We start from the raw sequence: 23,555 nt of genomic DNA on the forward strand, positions 1-23,555 counted from the left end.
CGTCACAAATGTGGTTTTTCACCATTTTCACTGCATTTGGAATTTTTTTCCCGCTTCCCAGTACGTGGCATGGAATATTAAATACCGTCACTATGAAGTGCAATTTGTTATGCAGAAAATAAGCCATAACACAGCTCTTTATGTGGAAAAATAAAAATGATAGATTTTTGAATCTATAACGTCTACTCTCTCAGCTCTGACACCTCTCTGTTGATTTAGCAACACAAACATTTTAGGTCATAATTTCCTCCATCTTCTAACTTAATACTGTTCCCACAGTGTCCAATATAGTAACATTTCGCTCACATTTGGCAATATAGTAATGGGGCCCCCACACAGTAGCCAATATAATCACAGTACCTTTACACAGTAAGCCCACACTAGTTAGTAGTGTCAGTGCCCGTCTCAGTAACCAGTAGTGTCAGTGTCTGCCACCAGTAGTCAGTAGACCCAGTGCCTGCCACAGTAACTAGTAGTACCAGTATCTGCCCCAGTAGCCAGTTGTCAAAGTGACTGCTTCAGTAGCCACCGTGCATCAAGCCAGGCGAGGGAGCCGGCACACTGCCTTGCTTCTCAATGGCTCTACCAGCTGGTTGTGATTTTAGCAGCAATGTCATTGACTTTATATTGGGCTTACTGTACCTTATCTGCATTGATGTCTGGTCTGGAATTTTCTCCTGACTGCCTCACTATATGCCCACTGGCTGCATGTTTAACTCTTGGTGGCAAATCATTTTAGCTTGAGCCAGCTATCATAAACACCAGGACTATTTCCAGAGGTAGTAGCTTGGTGGCCATCAGTGCAAGAGTAACATCCAGAGATTCACAGAAATATGCTCTTATGAGGAGCCCAAAATGTTTAGTAACACAGTGGGGCTTATATACTAAGGGTCCCGCGGTTGCATTTTTGCCGGGTTTCCCGACTTTTCGGAGAACGCGCCGGGGATTGTGTCGCACTCGATCGGATTGTGTTGCAATTGTGCCGGCTTTTACATGACACAAATCAGGGGTGCCGGTGGGGCGAGTCGTCGGATGATCCAACGGATTCAGACTAAATGCAGGATTTAACATTTACATTTGTGTTGCAAGCCAAGAACTTACATGCACCGGGAAGAAGGTGAACTTCGGCGTAACTGAGCAGGGAGCGACACATGCAGGATGTCGGGTGCAGGATCTAAGTGGATCGCGGCACAGTGCATCATCGTCGGGGAACACACCTTGGGGATCGCGACTCGGACAGGTAAGTAAATGTGCCCCAGTGAGTCCACACCAGGCGTCCATAACAGGAACTTTAACTCATGGGCCTAGTGTTTACTGTCTCTATAGAAATCAATATAACAGTGTTCTTACATTTGTGCAATTTCAGTAAGATTTATAGGAGAAAGAGCTACACAAAACTGGAGAATGTGCCACCAGAGTCTTCACACAATGTAGAAGTTGGACAAACAGGTCTAACCTTCCCCTTTCAGACATTTGTGGCATAGCCTATTCTGTGGCCCTCTTACAGATCTATACAGTAGATGTCAGAATTGTTTCCCAAAAATTCTGTTAAATTCTGTACTTCTAAAATAGTGTCATACTATGCATGGATATGTCAAAAATGTAGCCAATTGTACCAATTTGAGCAGATTTTTTAATGCCTCATGGTCAGTAAACATACCACATAAAGTTCCTAACTCTTCATAAATTTCATGAGAACCTGTCATGAGTAGTGATGAGCACCGAATCTCAATGTTCAGGTAGAAACTGAACATCACAGGTTTGATTCCCCTGAACCCAATCTTCAGTCAGAAGTTTGGGTCCTTGTTTGTTTCTTCTCACTCCCTCTGCTGTTAGTCCCCCCCAATTTATTCAGACAGCAATCATGGGTGTTAACTGTTCAAATGCTGCTGGCAAAGCCACAATGCCTTTGAAATGAGTGTAGCATGCACGCCATCACTTAGGAGTGACAATCCTACCCAAAATGGTGCCGGTATGCATGTACCACACTGATTAAAATGTTGCCTGGGGGAATTTTAACAGTTAACACCCACAATTAATGACAGCACTGATCACAGATGGCACTAGTGGGTTTGTATAAAGATTTGGGACCAGATTTTTCAAGTTCAGACAAGTTTGTCCAAACCCAGATTTTAACTAGTCTACTCATCGCTAATTATAAGGATTTAAAGGGGTTGTCCACTTTCAGCAAATAATTGATGTTACAGGTGGTCCTGTGACCCTCCTCTTGGGTCGCAAGAACAGCCGTGTGCCTCCCTGTGCCCCCCAGCCCACTCACCTGTTTGTGATCTAGCCCTGGCTCCCGCGATCCAGCACACGCGTCCCCGCCTCCTAGGGCGTCGGCTTCTCAAGATTTATAGGGGCAGCACGACGCTAATTGACGCTGGCCACCTGGCAATCTAATAAATAGCCAGCCTCTTCCCTCATACTCCCGCCCGATCTCTGAGCCTTGTACGTTAGAAAAAGCTTATAGTGATTTCCCATTGTGACCTCGATTTCGTTCCTGTCTGCCTGTCCTGACCTACTGCTACGTCCCTGACTCTGATCCCGTGCTGCCTGTCCTGACCTCCTGCCTGTCCCCGACCACGGTTCTGTCTTACGATTCTGTACCTTGCCTTGGCCACCACCGTAGACAAACTTGTGCCTGTGGAGCGATTTGGTGTTACCACACCGCTTTGCGGTGGGCTCTGGTGAAAATCTTGTGCCTCTTAGATTTTGGTCCCAGTTGTCAGCTTACGTCATCATCCGTGGTGGTTGAGTGGGTCCATTACCCCTGAATCCTGACAATTGATATGGTTTGTGTAAAGAAAAGTTATACTATTTTTCAATATACTTTCTGTATCATTTCCTCACAGTTTTCTAGATCTCTGCTTGGTGTCCTAAAGAAAGCTTCCATGTCTACTTCCACCGGATAGAAATCTGTCCATGGTCATGTGATGTCACATGTGATGTGCATGGCTCGTTAGTATCATAGAGAGTAATCAGAGCCGTTTGATATAATGAGCCGTGCACCTGTGTGACATCATAGAGAGTAATCAGAGCCATGTGATATAACGAGCCGTGCACCTGTGTGACATCATTGAGAGTAATCAGAGTCATGTGATATAACGTGCCGTGCACCTGTGTGACATCATAGAGAGTAATCAGAGCCGTGTGATATACCAAGGTGTGCACCGGTGTGACCGTGGACAGATTTCTATCCACTGGAAGTAAACATAAAGCTTCCTATAGCAGGACAGGAAGCAGAGATCATTGAGGAATTGATACAGAAAGTATTATGGAAAATTGTATAACTTTTTTGTAATTGTATATCAATTATTTGCTGAAAGTGGACAACCCCTTTAAAGCACAAATTGCGAACGACCTGTTATCCAGGACATGGACAGGATCACAAATCTTACCTTCTATATTCTATTTAAACCTGCATTATGTTGAATTTTAAGGAGTCACAGGGCTGGAGAAGAGTCATTCTGCGGAGTCCCACCCTGACTTGATTGATGTCATGGGGAGACCAGTTACATCATTACGAGGCAAGTGCTGGATAGTAATTGATGAAGGGTAGTTTATATGATGACATAGCAATGACTTTCAAACTCCTGAGAAGGCAAGGGAAGGGTTAAAGTAAGAACACTCTGCTAATCCATACTTACAGACGTCCCTCTCTTCCAAGGTTTGTTCTGTAGTAATTGAAGCTCTTAACAAATCTTTAGATCTTGAAGTTTGCTGACAATCCACTTCATCCTAAAATTCTTTGAGCGGCATATTTCTCAGAGACTTTATGTGATATATTTGCCTATTTTTAGCTTAAATTACACCGTTTCCCCTTTACAAGCCTTTCTAAAAATGCAGAGCCCGCTTCCCTTGCATCAACCTATTTATATTCCTATGTCGTAACGATTATTGTAGAATCTTTTATGGCCACCACAAAAGCATAAGTCCCGAATGGAAATGTAATGGGTCGCAGCTTTCTAGTGGTTTGACTAAAAAATTTAATTATTTGTAGAATATCCATAAACCCGGGCATTCATTATTCCAGGCAAATGCGATTTACTTCTGCTGGTAATTTAGAGCCCATCGCCACAAAAGACACTCAATGGGATTGAATCTAATGTCTTCGGGGATAAATTTATCTCTTTTTATTACAAAAGGCCATAATTCAAAAATGAAAAAAAAAAAAATTCTTCAAAATAAATAAAACATAGAAACCTTGTTTAATTAAATGCCGCTTTTTCAATGAGACTCACAAAGAAACAACACTTCGAGAGAGTAAATTCTAGATATTCCAGATATCGCCCATGTATCCACCAATTTATCTACATAATTCACTTTTCTATCATGTGGTTATTCTATACAGTATATACAGTATATCCAAAAATGCAGAATTCAACATTGATCAGCAGATTTGGCAGTTTTTGCAGCAGTAAACAGCTGTAATCTAATGTGTGTGTTGTTAGTAGCAGCAGGAGTGTGAAAAATGCCTTTACATTCCAGGATTGCAGCTTGATTCGGAGCACTCTTGTACACTGGCGTGTGAGATCTGCGTTACTGTTGTAGGATTCAAACAGAAGCCTTCTACAACAGGGGGAGTGGATGTGTAGCATCACATTGAAGATATTTCACACACCAGAGAACCGGAGCGCTCAAAATCCAGCTACAATCCTGGAATATGAATGCATTTTTCCCAGTCTTGCTGCTATTAACAGCATAAACCAAGTATGTTGCACAGATAATCAGGGATGCTCCCTAATACTCGTTACAGATTTGTCTGATCAAAACTTCAACACTTTCACAACAACATAAATTCAATGTAAATATATACATCACCCATTGGTGAAGTGGGATATGGGGAGGGCCTTCTCCATATGCACCAAGTGTCGGCTGTTTTACATGACATCTATTGCTGCAGTTAAGCTAATAGGGTTCAGGTACGACCACAGCACCTAACCACACTGCTCGTGGGCAGCTTTAAACGCCGATCATCGCCCCCATCACATCTTCGCCGATCAGCTGCAATGACAGCTGGGAGCCTGTTAGTGTCTTCCATAGTTGTCATTAGAAAATCTGAATCAGACGGTAATATAGAAGCATTATCTACAATAAACAACCATACAATTGTATAGTTTATTTTATAAGTGATCAGACCCCCCAGGGCTCAAATACCATTGGGGCGGGGGGGGGGGGGTGAATTAATAGTAAAAAAGAAATAAAACAGTTTTAAAGAATATGAAAAAAACCCTAAAAATTAAAATCACCCCCTTTTCAAAAAGCACATAAAATAATTATAAAAATAAACTATTAAAATTATAAACAGGTTAGGTATCCTTGTCCAAAAATGTCTGACCTATTAAATTATAAAAATGAGTTTTTACCGGCTGTGAATGCTATAACGAAAATAAAGTCCATTTGTCCAAACTTTTTGCTTCTTTCCTGCTCAAAAGTGATCAAAAGGTCATATAGTTGTTAAAATTGTATCAATGAAAACACCCTCTCACCCCACAAGCAATGACACGTAACTCAGCGCTGTACACGCAGTAGAAAAAAGTTACAGACATCAGAAAACGGCAACGTTTTATATATATATATATATCAGTTAATTTAAATGTCAAGGTCCAGATGGGAATACCTCTATAAATATCTGCCTTTGTGGGGGAACAGATAGACATCAGCACAGTCTTTGTGGGGGAACCTGTCAGCTGGCCCAGCATATGCATAACCTAGTAATGGTTCCTTCCCTTTGGTCATTATGATATGCTACATTTTGCTGTCAGCATCCGGCTGATGTCATACAATAAGGAACATATCAGTTGAGCCACACATGGTGCGATTTATTGTGATGACTAGATTAAAGGGAACCTGTCACCAGGGACCTCATTTTCACTAAAGACAGATTGTAAAAGCCCAGGACACCTGCAGTGCAAAAATGCCTCTCTGCCTTTTCTAAGCATTTGTATTACAATATAATTGTGTGTTATAACTTACTCTTGCATTCTGACAAAATCCTGGGGTAGTCACAGGGGTTGGGCTTTGGTTTGGGTGCATTTCAAAAAACAACATGTGACTTGTCTGAGCTGCAGGCTGTCTCCATGTTTGTGCACCTGTACAGCTTGTCCCTCCCCCACTGATGTCATCTCACCAGGCTATGACCTCTGAGAAGGTGCAGGAGGGAGGAGCTGTACAGGAGCACAGAGGTGGGGGCTAAGATGTGAGGAGTGAGTAACACAGACAAGGCACATGTTGTTTTTTTTAAATGCATCCAAGCCAAAGCCCAACCCCTGTGACTACCCCAGGATTTTGTCAGGATGCAAGAGTAAGTTATAACACACAATTATATTGTAATGCAAATGCTTAGAAAAGGCAGAGAGGCAGATTTGAACTGCAGGAGTCATGAGCTTCTGCAACCTGTCCTTAGTGAAAATGAGGTTCCTGGTGACAGGTTCCCTTTAAGCTACTTCCGTCTCCTTCATTATTTAAGGTCAATTTTATCAGCTTTTTAAAAGCTTACAATATGACTTTTCAACACCTAAAAGCTTAGTGAGGGGCAGACCCCTTAAAAATAATAGCTGCTATTCAATAGGAATGGGAGGCATTGATTTGCAATAGCAGCTGCTACATACAGACGCAAAGAATATTGGGGACCAATCTTTAGGATGGATCATTTATATTTGGTATGAGACCCAGTACCCCTGCTGATAAGCTGCTTGCAGTGCGGAACTGCAATACCAAACACTGCCACTATATAATGCAGAGCAGTAAAGAGATCGGAAGGCTTGTCATTTCAAAGAGCTTCGGACCTCCAATAGATCTGTTATTTCTGACCTATCCTAAGGATATCTATGTCTCTGCAGACCCTTTTAGTATAGAATATACATTTTGGAATTGGATAGTTTGGCATTCCAGAATTCTAGACATGTGAAACATATATCATGAAATCCATTGAATATAATGTAAAGTAAGCTAATTTTCATGGCAGAAACCGAGATGATGTACGGAGCTCGGTTATCTCTAGAACTTTACTTTTCAGATCCATTACAATATTGTCACAGGCAATCGTTTAATGTAGAGATCTCTTTGCCAATTAGTGGAGAATGCCAGCGCATGGTGGAAGGAATACAAATTTGTTGGCACTTCTCATCTCATTAAGGGAGAAGGTTTCCTGAAAGTGGTGTTGATTAGATTAATTTAGCGGAAGGAATGAAATAGTACAATCCTGTGTTGCCAGGTTCTTGAAAGGGCAGTTAACATTTCTGTCCTTATGTCAGCCCATTTTTCACTTATCCTTACATATCTACGGATTAGGCGCAGATCCAGTTATATCATGAAACCGAAGAAATATCATCAGAAATAATTCAAAGAGTCTGCAAATTGTATAAAAGTGCAGGTGGTAGCTGAGAGGAGGACACTGTGTAAGTTGAAGTCTATTCTGGAGAATAGCTCCCATCCCTTGCATGAGACTGTGGTGGCATCGGGGAGCACCTTCAGTGACCGACTGCTTCACCCCAAATGTGAAAGGGAGCGTTATCGTAAGTCATTCCTCCCCGCTGCCATCAGGCTGTTCAACAAACAAGGCCCAAACAGAAGTAACCTGCGCCCCCCATCTAACCAGTCCCTGCAGGTCCCATCCACAGACTAAACATCAAACTGCCGATCATTGCTTGTCTCTTTTTTGTCTTTTTATCCCCCTTTTCTTTTTGTTCATTTATCCCTAATATTATTGTTGTCATAGTTTGTACTTCACTCTCTGTACCCTCTCTGCTGCTGTAACGCTGTGAATTTCCCCACTGTGGGACTAATAAAGGATTATCTTATCTTATCTTATCTTAATTCCATATTTGCTATATAGAGGTCTCTATACCAGTGGTGGCAAATCATGGTCACCATAATGGGAACCCAATAAAGCCATAATAGTCCATGGGGTCCATTGGTGTCCATTGTCAAGGATCTGACTATAGTGTTTACTTAATCATTTTACATTGACGGTGTGAAACAACACCGTATTGGGGTGTTATTTTAAGCTAATGACAAAGTTATTGGGGGTCATTTACTAAGGGCCCGAATCGCTTTTTTTCGTCCGGTTTCCCGAAGTTTTCTGATTTGCGCCGAATTGCCCCGGGTTTTTAGCGCACGAGATTGTATTGTGGCGCTTCGGCGCCTGCATGCATGGGACGGAAATCGGGGGCGTGGCCATTGGAAAATCCGACGGATTCGGAAAAATCGTGGTATTTTAAAAAAAGTGTCGCTTGACTTACCTGCACCAAGAAATAGAAGGTGAACTCCGGTGAACTCCAGCGGACCTCGGTACAGCAGCGACACCTAGTGGATATAGGCACACGGACCTTAGTGAATCCCGGCCAGACCCGAATCAGCGTCAGAGAACCTGCCGCTGGATCGCAATTGGACCAGGTAAGTAAATCTGCCCCATTGTCTCTATAGATCACAAATGAAAGTTTGGTCATCTAGTTGCAAGTAGTTATGAACAGACCCGTTTGCAGTTCGTGTCCACTCAATACAAGTTGCAAGACATGAGAGTAGTGGGTTGTATTGGTTTCTATGGGTGATCATTGTAACCTACTGGACTGGAAGAAGATAAGACTCCATAACCTCATATCGACTCGTTACCTAACCCCTATACCTTTCCCAAAAATAATCACTGACCCTAAGAGCGAAGACCACATTACCCTAACTAGTACATAGCTAACTCATACAAACTAACATTATGAGAACATTGAATGACATAAATAGCATCAAATAACTTCCAGTACTAGTAGTACTCACAGGCTCTTTGTGAAATACAGGTCTCGAAACTGCTCTTATTATATGCAGGAACGAAGCTAGAAATGGAGTGTTTAAAATATGCAAATGAGCTGGTGGTGCTCCATCGGCTTTTAATTTAAGCACATCCCATCGTCTGAGAGTTCAGCCTGGTCATGTTGAGCTTGGAGAGAGACGGTTATGGGTCTATACCAGTGGTGGCGAACATATGGCACGGGTGACAGAGGTGGCACACAGAACCCTTTCTGTGGGGACTCAGGCCATTGACCCCAAGACAGAGCTCACCAAACAGGACCCAATTCACCAAATGTTCCTGCAGACCCAGGCAATTTAAGAGATGCTGCAATCATCTATTTTAAAACGACACTTCATTGGCTGTTTGAAACTGCGGTAAAAGGGAGAAAGTGTTGATAGAACTGCAGTATCTTTGTAGGTCATCCTACTGGACCCTACCTTCTTACTGTACAGAGAGACCCTGGAGAGAAGCTACAATGATAGTCTGAATGTGCCCGCCTTCTTTCAACTGTATTAGTGGCATCAAGGGGCTGATACGATCAATAGATGTTGAAGAGCAGGTAGCAATAAGTTACTGCTTAAAATGCAATGTTGGCACTTTGTTGGCAATAAGTGGATTTTAGTTATAGTTTGGGCACTCGGTCTCTTAAAGGTTCGCCATCACTGGTCTATACCAAATATTACAGGCATTTGGGCTCAACCTACTGGTAACACAAACACAATCTGTGAATGCAACCTGGCATTTTTCATGGGATCATTGCTCCCCCATGATGTCACAGATAGAAAGAATCCTATAGGAATTTTGTCAGCACTGAATGCGGGTGTTACCGGTGCGGTTGAGCGTTCACATTTGTGTACAAAAAAACAAACTAAACTTTGACGTGCGAGTTTAGCAGAACTTGGCAAACCCGAACCTTTACAGGTCTGCTCATCCCTAATACTTACATTTAAAATACATGCTGGAAAAATTGACAACTGTTTGTACCAAATATATTACCCAAATGTTGCTATATGGGTACACACGGTGCCCATAGGCTATAATGCTAAACCTAGATTAATTTGCAACTCAGGAATTCGGTTGCATGTATTTCTTTATTTTAGATTCCATGTACGTGTAACGTGCACGGCTCGTTATATCACACAGCTCTGATTACTCTCTATGACAGTGATGGTGAACCTTTTAGAGACCGAGTGCCCAAGCTACAACCAAAATCCACTTATTTACCGTGAAGTGCCAACATGGCATTTTAAGCAATAACTTACTGCTACCTGTTTTTCTACATCTTTCAATCGTATCAGCCCCCTGAGGCCACCAATACAGTTGAAAGAAGATGGGCAAATTCAGAATCTCATTGTAGCTTCTCTCCAGGGTCTCTCTGTAGAGGAAGAATGAAGGGTCCAGCAGGATGAGCTTCAAAGATAATGCAGCCCTGTCTACACCTTCTCACTTTTCCCACAGTTCCAAACAGCGCTTTAAAATAGCACTGAGAGCAGCATCTCTTAAGTTGCCTGGGACTGCAGGAAGATGCAGTGAATGTGTTCCTGTCTGGTGAACTCTGTCCTGGGGTGATTACCTGAGTGCCCACAGAAATGGCTCTGAGTGCCACCTCTGGCACCCGTGCCATAGGTTCGCCACCACTGCTCTATGATGTTACACAGGTGGATGGCTTGTTATATCACACAGCTCTGATTACTCTCTATGACATAACGAGCCGTGCACCTGTGTGACCATGGTCAGATTTCTGTCCACTGGAAGTAAACATATAACCTTCCTATAGAATGACAGCAAGCAGAGATCTAGAAAACTATAAGGAATTGATAGAGAAAGTATATTGGGAAATTGTATAACTTTTTATCATAAAAACAATAACATTAATTTGCTGGAATGAGAATACCCCTTTAATAGGATACAACCTGAAGAATCAACAGATATTTCAGTGATTTGATTGTCTTTGTTTCCTCTCCTCCACAATAAACTGTTAGAATTTACCATTCCCGACCCATATGTGAAGTTTCTTGAGTCACAACATCATAATTAAAGCCTTTTTCTCACATTGGCAGGAGGATGTTGAACCAGTGTCAAAACACACCTCTTCATTCTGACGAACACTTTGTATCTCAGCTCACCTCAGCAGCGAGCCCAGTTCTCCATCTGGCGATGGACTGTATATCGAGGTGAGAGCGTATTCTGTGCCAGCCAATCCACAACGAGGGATGATGAACCACATCTACTGTAATATATTCCATTTTATACAATCTTGTATGACTGTATGGCACGACAAATGAAGAACAATTATTCTTGAGATCTTTGATAAAGAAGCCCACAACAGAAGTCATAAATGTAATCTGATATGCCACATACACAATTCATATGGAAGAGGGGGTCCTACAGGAATAACTATTGAGAGAGAGGTGTAGCTGTTTATCAAGCAGATTTATCAAGCTGTCTAAAAGTAAGAATGTTCTAAGATGCCCATGGCAACCAATCACAGCTCAGCTTTCATTTTACCAGTGCTCATGAATATTTTAAAGGGGAGCTGTAATTGGTTGCAATGGGCTACTAAGAACATTCTTACTTTTAGACAGCTTGATAAATTTGCCCCGTTGACTCAAAGTTGGCTGGCTGATGTTGTCTTTTGAGTAGGGGTCTAACTTGAAGAGTAAGGGTGTGGTTACCCTCAAGAAAGCTATATCATAAGCAATCCAGCATAGTTGAGGAGTCTGGTATATTGTGGCACACTGGGACATATGGTCGATAGGTGGTGAGGCCAAGGTGTTCAATGCTGGTTCTACTAAATAAATGCAAGGAACAGGTAACTGCCTATCAAGGTCATTTTTTGCAGTTTTTTTAAATTTAGGCCCTATGGATGCTGGCACTAACTGACGGGTCCATAAGGACCTCTGCATGATTTAGTGTCCCTGACAGGTTCACTTCTGCTATCAGATGGGGCATATGCATAAGATAAGCCATTACGGGAACCAAACCTATTGGTAAATAGTAAATAGGAAGAGAATTAAGGTCACACAGCTATGATTTACTCCATAACAAAGGCTATAAACATGGTTCTAGTCCCATTGAAAGTCTCAGATCTAATTGGAGAAGTCATTCTGTATCTATAGCATTTATACTATATCAATTTCAACTAGTACCAGAATATCAACTCAGATAATTTAATTTCTGGTACTCCATACATAGTAGTTTGTGCATTAGCAGCTGCTACATGTCCAAGAAACTATTGCGAACTACAGTGCAAAAAAGATGGGATTTATGCAAACTCCACCGAAAGGTGAATAGTCCGTAGCAATGAGGACATCTTGATGGTGTTCCCAACATAGGACTAAAAAGGAGTTTCTTACCTTCTCCAGACATTATGGAGGCAGCATGATGTAGCGAAATATGCTGTGATTTCCGACATACCTTAAAGGGGTATTCCGGGAATATGAACGTCTGACACAAAACCCCATGATGATATAAATAAATGAATACAACAATACTCAATGTTATTAGTCACAAAACGGAGCTAAAATAATATGATTTTATGATTTACAAAATTTATGGCCTCTCTAAAGTAGGTGGAGTTATCACTAAGATGGCCGCCACTGGTAACTACAAGTTCCATGATCCTTTAGTTCTCAGTTACCCCTCCTCCCTCCTATGCTCTGCTCCCAGTGATGATGTAACAGGTTTTCTTGCTCTGTTACCATAGTAATGATGTGTAACTGCCATCACCACAACACTGGCCATACTGGATGCACTGCAACCAACCGACAACAGCCAAACGTAGTGGTGATCACATGACCGGCCCAGGCAGGTGCAGGACATGTGATGTGGACATGTGACCAGCGGCCATCTTCTTTTCTGCGACGGACCGCGGGGAGGAAATTAACGGACTGATTAAAGGGCCAGTAGCATTGTAATTCTTCATTACAGTCTATGACACCAGCATTTTCTGCTAAGGGGAGCAAAATTTTAAATAACAACTAATTACACATTAGCTTATATTTTGAGTGCCCACTTGTATAGGAATTATGCTGATTCCTGGAATACCCCTTTAATATTTCTGGCCTTTACAATTTTTTAGATAATCCCAGATTAATCTGTATGCTAATGAGGCAGTCGATGCACCCAGGGTGTGTCCTCAGTGACATTCACGTGTAAATCACGTCCCCCTCCCCCTTCTCCCAATGTTGTCCTATGTTTCTCAGGTAGATATAGCAGCACCCTGACTGCAAGGAAAATGCCCCAAGGGCACCAACTACCTGCATCTGGTTTAATTGGCAGAATTTTTTACAAACAACATAACAGAATAATAAAGGTATGTTGGAAATCACAACGGGGTACATTTACTTACCTGGTCCTGACGTGATTCAGCGGCGCGTTCTCCGTCGAGAATTTGGGTCTTCCGGCGACTCACTAAGGTAGTGCACCTGATGTCCACCAGGTGTCGCTGCTGTGCTGAAGTCCGCCGGAGTTCGCTGGAGTTCATCATCCTATGCTGGGTGCAGGTAAGCGCGTGTCAAGCGACACTTTTTTTAAATACAGCGGTTTTTCTGAATCCGTCAAAACCAAGTCTATGTGTCACAGAGAGCGGCTGTGTAAAATTGGTGATTGAAAATGAGTCGTTTCAAATTCCTTTAACATATACATACACACACATACACAAATACATACACACAGACACACGCATAGGGGCAGATTTACTTACCCGGTCCATTCGCGATCCAGCGGCGGGTTCTCCGATGCTGATTCGGGTCTTCCGGCGATTCACTAAGGTCGTGCGCCCGATGTCCACCAGGTGTCGCTGCTGCGCCAAGTTCACTGGAGCTCACCAAGTATAGCTTTGCTGGGTGCAGGTAAGTGCGTGTTGAGCGACACATTTTTTAAAAAAAATACAGCTGTTTTTCCGAATCCTTCAGGTTTTCCGATGGCCACGCCCCCGATTTCCGTCGCGTGCATGCTGGCGCCGATGCGCCACAATCCGAACGCTTGCGCCAAAAACCCGGGGCAATTCGGCGCAAAACGGTAATTTTCGGATGACCTGGCGAACGCGATTCGGGCGATTCGGGCGTAAATGACCCCCGTTCTCTCAGGCTAAGAGGTAGTGGATCCTCTGAACCACCGCGGACGATGACACAAGCTGACACCTGGGACCGGAGTCTAAGTGGCACCTGGTTTTAACCAGAGCCCACTGCAAAGCGGGTTGGACTTGCTGCGGCATGGTACCACCAGGTCATTCCACCAGCGCGACTTGTCTGCGGTGGCAGCTAAGGTCGAGGTACAGGAACGGCAGCCAATCTCGTAGTCGGGGACAGGCAGGAGGTCAGGACGGGCAGCACAGGATCGGAGTCAGAGACCTAGCAATAGGTCAGGGCAGGCGGCAAAGGAGCGAAGTCAGGAACGGAACCAGAGTCACAACGGAAAATCTCAATAACAGAGCAAGGCATCAGACACAGCTTTCTCTAAGGCACGAAGATCCGGCAGGGTGTGATAGAAGAGGCAGGATTAAATAGCCTTCTGGGAAAAAGGCCAGCGCCAATTAACGGTGCGCGCGCGCAGGGACCACGGACGGGAATCCGGAACGGGGAGAGGTGAGTGGCGCCGCGCCATCGGGCACTGAGGGGCACGGGTGAGCCTACGTGGTATAGGTCTTGGGAGCACCCGTGATACATACATACACACAGACACATACACACATACTTACACACCCTGAGCTTTATATAGGAGATTTTCTTGCCTTCAACAGTTGTACGAAAAGAACATGAACAATTGGATGCTCTAAAAAGACAGATCCTGATCTCCTCATGCCACACAGAGAAGCGCTGGGGCTCCCAAAAGATATATTTAGAAGAAATATTGAATGTGAAACGAATATGACTCGATTTTATGTTGTATCTGTAATAACTGTCATATCATCACAAAACTTGGGAAATGTCTGCATCGCTTGTAGTACTGCACCAGTATAAGCAGCAGCCTGGGATTTCTTGTTCAATTTATTACCTTAATGTATCAACTGGGGCAGATTTATGTCAATAAACATCCACATTATACATGTCCTGCAATAGTATATCTCAATCTTACAATGGTACATCCATACAAGTCAATATAAGGGACATTCCCATGAGGCTGGTTATGTCATCATCTATACTAGGACATTGGGGCTTATTTACTAAGGGTCCCGCGGATCGCACTTTCGTCGGCTTTTAGAAATTTCCGGGATTTGTGCCGCTGTGACAGCTTTTTAGGAGGGGATTGTGTCACACGCGGCGACTTTCATGCAACAGAAATTGTGTGTGGGGGGGGGGGGGTGCCGTCGGACGATCCAACGGATTCGGACTGAGCTCGGGATTTAACTTTAAAATTGTGTTGCAAGACAATGTACTTACATACACCGGGAACAAGAAGGTGAACTCCGGCAGACCTGAGCGGGGAAGCGACTGATGCAGGAAATTGGGTGTACGAAATAGCGGCAAAGTTCATTCTCGTTTGACAACACACAGAGGGGACCGCGCAGGACCAGATAAGTAAATGTGCCCCATTATGTATACTACTCTAGGACATTACTACTACTCTAGGACATTAGGGCACATTTACTTACCTGTCCGATGAGCTCACAGAAAGTGCATTGTTCTGACGATAATGCACTGTGCCGTGATTCCCTAAGATCGTGCGCCCGATATTCTGCATTTCTTCTTTTCTTTTCTTCTTGGTGCATGTGAGTGCAATGTCTTGCGACACAATTTTAAAGTTAAATCCGGCGCTCATCCGACAGCCAGCCCCGCGATTTCTTTTGCATGAAAGCCGGTGCAGCCACGCCACAATCCAATCGCATGCGACACAATCCCAGTGCAGACCCCTGTTAAATACCTGTCAACTCCGTGCAAATCCTGAAAACAGGGCACAGTCCGCGACCCTTAGTAACTAAGCCCCATTATGTATACTACTCTAGGACTAGACGATGAGAAGAATCCTGTTCATAAGGATTCATTTATAATTGGAAACTAAACTGGTGCAGCACAATATCCCGTACTCTAGGTATATTCACATAAGGCAGCTCTACAATCACAGAGTGGACCACAGAGCGGCTGACTTCATCTGCATGCGCTTAAGCCTCTGACCGATGCGGAGGAGGGAGAGCCAAGGGAACATAACTAGACAGTGGGACAACGTGAGGAGCATCCAGAATGGAGAAGAGGTGAGTTTACAAATAATTACCGCACCACACGATATACCATTAAAGGGGTTGGCAACTCTTTATGTCTCTTACATTAGACATTTCTCCGCATGTAGAGTACCTTTGCCTCCATTGAGAGCGCCACCCTTTCTCTGTTCTCACCTTGCAGCCCTTCTTGTTTCTTATTCCTTCAGTCCTTCCTAATGGAAGTCCATCTCACTGTGACAGATACAGAAAGTGGGGGAGGGCAGGATGTGTCATAAAGTATGACAGCCCTAAAGTATGTATCAGAAATGCTAAATCACTTGATGAACATTTAGGAATTTTTATTATGGCACATGTAGTAAAATCATGTGAGGTGGCACTCTGTGATGAAACTAATTATGGCTAATTGTCGTGCTGCTGTTTGGAATGATACTAAGACCAAAAATAAAACTGAATTTAAGTATAAATAAACAGGCACTGACAATTAGTCTATTTATTTATTGTAAACATTTTAAATGAATTAATTTGCTCAAAATTTGTTAAGATATTTCCTTCTTGTTTACCAAATGTAATAAAAATAGTTTTCTTTAACTTTCTATGCATGATAAACATAAACATATACGTTTACAGCTATCAATGCATTGAGGGTGATCATTTAGATATTTGGTGGTACAAATGTCTACAAATACAAAACATAAAGTATAAAAATATTCAGTACATATAAAGATGTATGTGGATCCAGGGGTTAATTGCATGGGTTAGTAGGGCCCAACTTATCACCTGTACATAAGAAACTTTTCAATAGAGGTTACACTTGTATAAGACACTATACACACAGTAAGAGATTGATTAAGTGTGTAATAGAATTTGGGAGACTGCTTGTGTTACATGTAGTCCGGGTTGATACAAATGCTATGCAATGTTGATATATTGGGGCAGATTTACTTACCCGGTCCATTCGCGATCCAGCGGCGGGTTCTCCGACGATTCACTAAGGTAGATCCCCCGATGTCCACCAGGTGTCGCTGCTGCGCTGAAGTCCGTCGGAGTTCACTGGAGTTCACCAAGCTATCCTGGGTGCAGGTAAATGTGTGTTGAGCGACACATTTAAAAAAAAAAAATGGCGGTTTTTCTGAATCCGTCGGGTTTTCCGATGGCCACGCCCCCTGTTTTCCGTCGCGTGCATGCCGGCGCTGATGCGCCAAAATCCAATAGCGTGCACCAAAAATCTGGGACAATTCGGCACAAAACGGTAATTTTCGGGAAACCTGATGACAAATAGCGATTCGGGCCCGTAGTAAATGACCCCCATTAAGTTGTTCTTACTTATAGCTTAATTGGTCATTTATGTTTCGAGTTTTACTCCCAGTTTGATGTCTTTGTTTGTAGTTTGGCGGTTGAGTGCAGCTTGCAACACTCAGCGTTCTGAGGATTGTTATTATTGTTATTGTTATTGCGCATGCGTTATTTTTGCCGGTCATATGAAATGCTGCTGCTGATGTCACTCCTTCGATCTAGCGATGAGCACATTGAACCTTTGTATAACTGCTGGGTTTGTTGTGCATTTCGAAGTGCCTCAAAAATATTATTAAAGATTTGTCTGTTTTACGTTCCTGTGTCTTGTCAAGTGTTTACCTCATGAATATTGCTAGACGCGTTTCTAAGTGCTTCGCTTCCTCATCAGTAGCTTTACCGGAATCAATAGATTGAAGGAGTGATGAAGAATTGTGGGGCACGTTGCACCCTTTAGGCGCACATATTTTCTTTCCTGTCGGACAGAGCAGCCGCGACACAAAACTGGGGCAGACATAAATATGTGTGCAAGCAGTTTGCACATTCTTTCTAGTGCAAAGTCAGACAGAAAACTGGTGCAAACACTTTCATAAATCTGGGCCTATTCAGTATGTCCAGATCCATCTCATGGATCTCATCATCTCTGATCTGTCTCATCTCTCTTTTTCTATGTCAGATACTAGTACAATGTTCAAAAGCTAAATAAAAGTGTAGATAAACCTGTACCCTGATAATCCAAGTACATTGCCAGCACACAGCATCTCATAGCACTAGAGGGATCATGAAGTATCTGCTCAAAGAGTCCCTGTCCACACTCTGGGATATTACACTGACCATCACTAAGTGATGGGAGCTAAAACAGCAAGGAGTAAAATTGTAAAGTAGGGGGTTAAAGGGAGCCTGTCAGCAGAAATTGAAGTAATAAACCACTATCAGTATGTTGTCAAGCAGCTAAACACCTTCCAGATTGTGTTTCTTTCATGACCCAGTGTGGTGGAATCATTGAGAAAATCTACTTTGAAGTGAGATGATAATTGGTCAAGTCAAGGAGCTCTCTCTACCTCAGAAAAACTCTTCACTAGTATTAATGGTCCAGAGACATCACTAACCAGATCTCATGAAATCCGATGCATGATGTCAATCACAGAGGAGGAGGTGTTCACAGCTCCCCACCTTGACTTCATTGTTAAACTCTCCTCCTCCTTGACTCTATACAACCAATTTACATCTCACTTCTAAAATGATTTTTTAGATGACACACTGGGCCATGACAATATTCTGGTTGTGGTTTATTAGGTCAATTTCTGCTGACAGGTTCCCTTTAAAGTTATCTTTATTGTGTAAACATCACTAGGGGATTAACAATTGAGAACTTTCTTTCCTGGGAAAACCCCTTTAAGGGGTTAAATACACACGAGGATTGCAAAAAACAGGAGAAACAAGCACAGTACAGATAATTCGGATATTACATTGTTATACACCACAGTATATAAGGATTAAACATGGTAATACAACTTGTAATACAGTCCTGGGACGAGTCGTCAGAAATATAGAATAAAGTGAAGGGATAATTTGGCTTTATATTTTTTCTTACACTTGGGCACATGGTTGCTTTTGCAGACAAATTTAGCTTCTATCTGTTCTCCCCACGTCCCTGTTACAGACTATAGGTGTGTCTGGACAGACTTTTTAAAGAGGACCATAACCTCCATGACCCACAGCTTTATTATAATTGGAGACAAAGACTGCTAAATTGATTCCCCTGGTGTTACCCACAGCTCCATAAACTACAAGGAGCTCGGCAATGTGCCTATGGTAAGCAGAGAGATGAGCCTGCACTGTACACCATGGACGCTGGGAATGGGTCATTATAGTGGTTCATTGAGCACAGTCCAGGCACGGTGCATGGGCTATGATCCCCGCCGGTGCTATTATATGATACGCTCTATTGAAAAATGGAGCTAAGGTCACGGTGTATTTCAGCAAACATCAGGACATGAGTTGTATATCTGAGAACACATAATGGAGGGGAAGGAACACACTGCTTATTATGAAGCTGGACAATGTTCTTGTTATATCATTGGAGACTGATTGCCTCGGAGGACATGGGGACCATTATATACGACCGCTGCTAGAGCTACAAGGCCAAAACACGTGAGAGCACAAAGCTTAGGGTCAGGGATAGTGGAATTCTCAATTTGTAACAACAGGCTACCGAATTTGCAAGTGAGATGAAAGAAATGATACTACAATAAACTATTATAATATTTAAAGTACAATTAATATTAATATACCGTAATTATTTTGCGCCTTCCTGACACGGCCTAAATCTGACACATGTTGGGGCACCAAGAATGCTGATAGCAATGATAAGTAAGGCCAGGGCCAGCGCTAGCACTGGGCAAACAAGTGAAAGTGCCGGGGGCCCACAACTGCCGGGGGGCCCATTTAAGGCTGTACATAAGGAATCCATAGGGGTGGGGGGGGGGGTTATACCTAATGAATCTATAGGGGTGATAGGACTGCTTTATACAAAATAACCATGAGGGGGCTATTTGGGATGATAAATTAGGCAATATTTTAGGGAACAGGAGACTGTTTTAGTTTCTGAATTTTTAATGCCTCCATGTGAGTTCACTGCAAAGGGGCCTACTGAGGCTCTGTCGCCCAGTGGCCTACTGATAACCTGGAGCTGACCCTGGTTAAGGCACATAGGGATTATTGAGATGTGGTTTATTTTTCCAGTATCTAGTCACTTGATGTAAATAATGAGGATCATTGTGTATTAGTATAATTAATTAGCATGTATGCAATAAGCCTATGATGTCAAACTCTCTGCTCTGATCCCGGGCTCCCGCCCAACAGAGGTTTTTATACTCTACTGATCAGGTGGCAGCAACCTCCAACCAATTTCCAGCTTGCTTTACATTGGTACAAAGGATATCATTGGTTAATAACATTTTACATGTTAACTCTTGCCTTACCAGGCAGTGGCTTCTGGCTGCAATTACTAAGTTTCCATTTTACAGACCTCCTAGTGAGGTGATCAATCTCAACAGGTAGTTACTGTCATGAAGAAGGACATATTCGCAAAACCTACCTATCTCATACATTGGCAGTAAATAATGCCCCAAAGTCCAAAATGCTACTTTTTGGCTATTTCGCAACATATTAAAATTTTTATAAAAATTTAACCTACAATCTTCAAAATGGGAGCAATGAAAACGTCATAACTTCATAATTTTGGTATCCCAGTGATCGCGTCGCCCGAAAGAATAAAGAAGACATGTCATTTGGGGAGCACAGTGAAAGCTGTAAAAACCAAGCCCACAAAAAAATGTTGCAAATGCATTTTTCCACCATTTTCACAGCATTTTCAATTTTTTTTACCGCTTCCCAGTACACGCCATGTAATATTAAATACTGTCACTACGAAAATCAATAGGTTACATGGAAATAAAGCCATCACACAGCTCTGTACATGGAAAAATAAAAATGTTAAAGATTTTTGAAGGTGGGGAGTGTGAAATGAAAATGCAAAAAGGGGGTTAAACTTTATTATTAAAAAAAAGATTTTTCACAGTTTCCTTTTACTTTTTAACATTTTTTTAAACCTTAGCCTTTAGCAAGTGATGCAAGTGAAGTGTTCAAGTCCTAACTACTGCACTGCAATACATATGTATTGCAGTGCAGTGTATTGTATAGTCTGGTCCTGACCGGAGGCAATGCCTGACGTGTAGGTACATTGGGCAGCTGCAGAGTACACATCGGGTACACATCGGATCCCCCTAGTAAGCGGCGGTGAGGATTATGATCCACATGGGAATCTCGTTTAACATCGCAGTCATGTTTTACCATGTTGTGTAAGTGGTTATCACTAGAGATGAGCGAGCACTAAAATGCTCGGGTGCTCGTTATTCGAGACGAACTTTTCCAGATGCTCGAGTGCTCGTCTCGAATAACGAGCCCCATTGAAGTCAATGGGAGTCCCGAGCATTTTTCAAAGGGACCATGGTTCGGGAATAAAATGTGTTATTTAATTGAAAAAGAATGTCTTCTGATAAGTTATCAGATGTATGCAAACATCTGCAATCTATTCTTCACTGTTCCGTGCGTATATTATCTCCCGACAAGTTAACAGATGTGAAGAACAGTGAAGAATAGAATAAAAACAGTGACCACAGGATCATTTAAGTGAAAAACGCAGTGAAAAACACAGTGAAGAATAGATTACAGATGTTCGGCACATCTGCTTACTTGTCGGGGTGATACGCTGTCCCGGGATCCGCTACTCTTCTTCCTCTGAAGTCTCCCCGTGCTGCCCGATGGTGTCTCCTCCGTGCTGCCCTATGTCTGTCTCCCCCGTGCTGCCCGATGTCTGTCTCCCTGCTGCCCGATGTCTGTCTCCCTGCTGCCGTTCTGCGCGATGTCTGTCTCCCTGCTGCCGTGCTGCGCGATGTCTGTCTCCCTGTTGCCGTTCTGCGCGATGTCTGTCTCCCTGCTGCCGTTCTGCGCGATGTCTGTCTCCCTGCTGCCGTTCTGCGCGATGTCTGTCTCCCTGCTGCCATGCTGCTCGATGTCTGTCTCTCTGCTGCCGTGCTGCCCGATGTCTGTCTCCCCGCTGCCGTGCTGCCCGATGTCTGTCTCCCTGCTGCCGTTCTGCACGATGTCTGTCTCCCTGCTGCCGTGCTGCGCGATGTCTGTCTCCCTGCTGCCGTTCTGCGCGATGTCTGTCTCCCTGCTGCCGTTCTGCGCGATGTCTGTCTCCCTGCTGCCGTTTTGCGCGATGTCTGTCTCCCTGCTGCCGTTCTGCGCGATGTCTGTCTCCCTGCTGCCGTGCTGCGCGATGTCTGTCTCCCTGCTGCCGTTCTGCGCGATGTCTGTCTCCCTGCTGCCGTTCTGCGCGATGTCTGTCTCCCTGCTGCCGTTCTGCGCGATGTCTGTCTCCCTGCTGCCGTTCTGCGCGATGTCTGTCTCCCTGCTGCCGTTCTGCGCGATGTCTGTCTCCCTGCTGCAGTTCTGCGCGATGTCTGTCTCCCTGCTGCCGTTCTGCGCGATGTCTGTCTCCCTGCTGCCGTTCTGCGCGATGTCTGTCTCCCCCGTGCTGCCCGATGTCTCCCTGGTGCGCGATGTCTCCCTGCTGCGCCCGATGTCTCCCTGCTGCCGTTCCGCGTGTATCTTCCGACAAGTAAGCAGATGTGCCGAACATCTGTAATCTATTCTTCACTGTGTTCTTCACTGTCTTTTTCACTTAAATGATCCTGTGTTCACTGTTTTTATTCTATTCTTCATTGTTCTTCACTGTGTTTTTTTAATTAAATGCTCGATCTCGAGCAGGGGAAATACTCGTCCGAGCAACGAGCCGCTTCGAGTACCTTAATGCTCGAACGAGCATCAAGCTCGGACGAGTATACTCGCTCATCTCTAGTTATCACCCATGACTGGAGTTATCTCTGATCGTGGGTGTAACTGCAAGGTGTCATCTGTAAAGTACAGCTGATACCGCAACGCATCTGAGCCGGTGCCATAATTTAATAGCACTACACAGTGTGGCAGAGACGTCGCTATTGGCAATTCTTATGCGTGGACATCTCTGCATGACCGTGCTGCACGGAGGAGGTGATCAGTAAGTTCTGCAATGGGGCAAGAATAATAAACAATGGAGCCCAGAGGGGCTCTGTTGACACCCCCTAGAACCCCTAATGCTCCTCTGCCTAGATTTTAAAAATATTTTTTTCAGCGAAATGAGGGGATAAGAGAGAAAAATAAGACCAGATCCACACAAGGGGGCACACAGCAGCATGTAAGCGTATTTGTTTAAGTTTAGAGAATCCTTCTGGTAGATTTTCATCACGTCTGCAAAGTTTATGATGTGATTAGATTTATAATTATATTACAGTATTCTGATCTCACACAGGCAGATAATGGCCCAATACTAATGGGAGAATGGCCTATACGGCAAAGGCAAAGCTTAATAATCCACTGCCACTTAAGTTAAAATAAAATAGAATATTTATTAGTCCATAGTTTCAACTCAAACATTATTTTATAAATTATTACCCTATGAGAGCAGAATTGGGATGATGTTGTCTGCCAAAAAATTTGCATATTTATTAAAGTTTACATCAGGTCAGGCTTAGGAAGTTATGAGGAACCTACCATTCGATCTACTTTAATAGGTTGATTCCTGATGGTAGGTTTCCTTTAAAGCAGTTGCCCACTTCTAGTAAACCTTAACAAGGTAACTATAAGATCCTAATAGTGTCACTCATTTTATACTTATCCTGTTTATAGTTCTCTGTGAAGGCCATAGAACACAAG

At 43.3% G+C, this 23,555-nt stretch overlaps 1 long non-coding RNA gene across 2 annotated transcripts in view; it reads left to right on the forward strand.

Moving 5' to 3' along the window:
- Positions 1 to 23,555, forward strand: part of LOC140076057 (uncharacterized) — a 63,523-nt gene that overhangs the window by 6,978 nt on the left and 32,990 nt on the right. Inside the window, exons 1-2 of one of the 2 annotated variants that reach the window (XR_011849509.1) lie at positions 9,622 to 9,706; positions 10,846 to 10,959. This is a non-coding gene — a long non-coding RNA (uncharacterized lncRNA). Of the gene's footprint in view, positions 1 to 9,621; positions 9,707 to 10,845; positions 10,960 to 23,555 lie in introns of those variants that run through there. The other variant, XR_011849508.1, reaches the window with a different exon arrangement.

The sequence above is a fragment of the Engystomops pustulosus genome, chromosome 8 (assembly GCF_040894005.1).
Source record: "Engystomops pustulosus chromosome 8, aEngPut4.maternal, whole genome shotgun sequence".
In the NCBI taxonomy this organism is placed as follows: domain Eukaryota; kingdom Metazoa; phylum Chordata; class Amphibia; order Anura; family Leptodactylidae; genus Engystomops; species Engystomops pustulosus.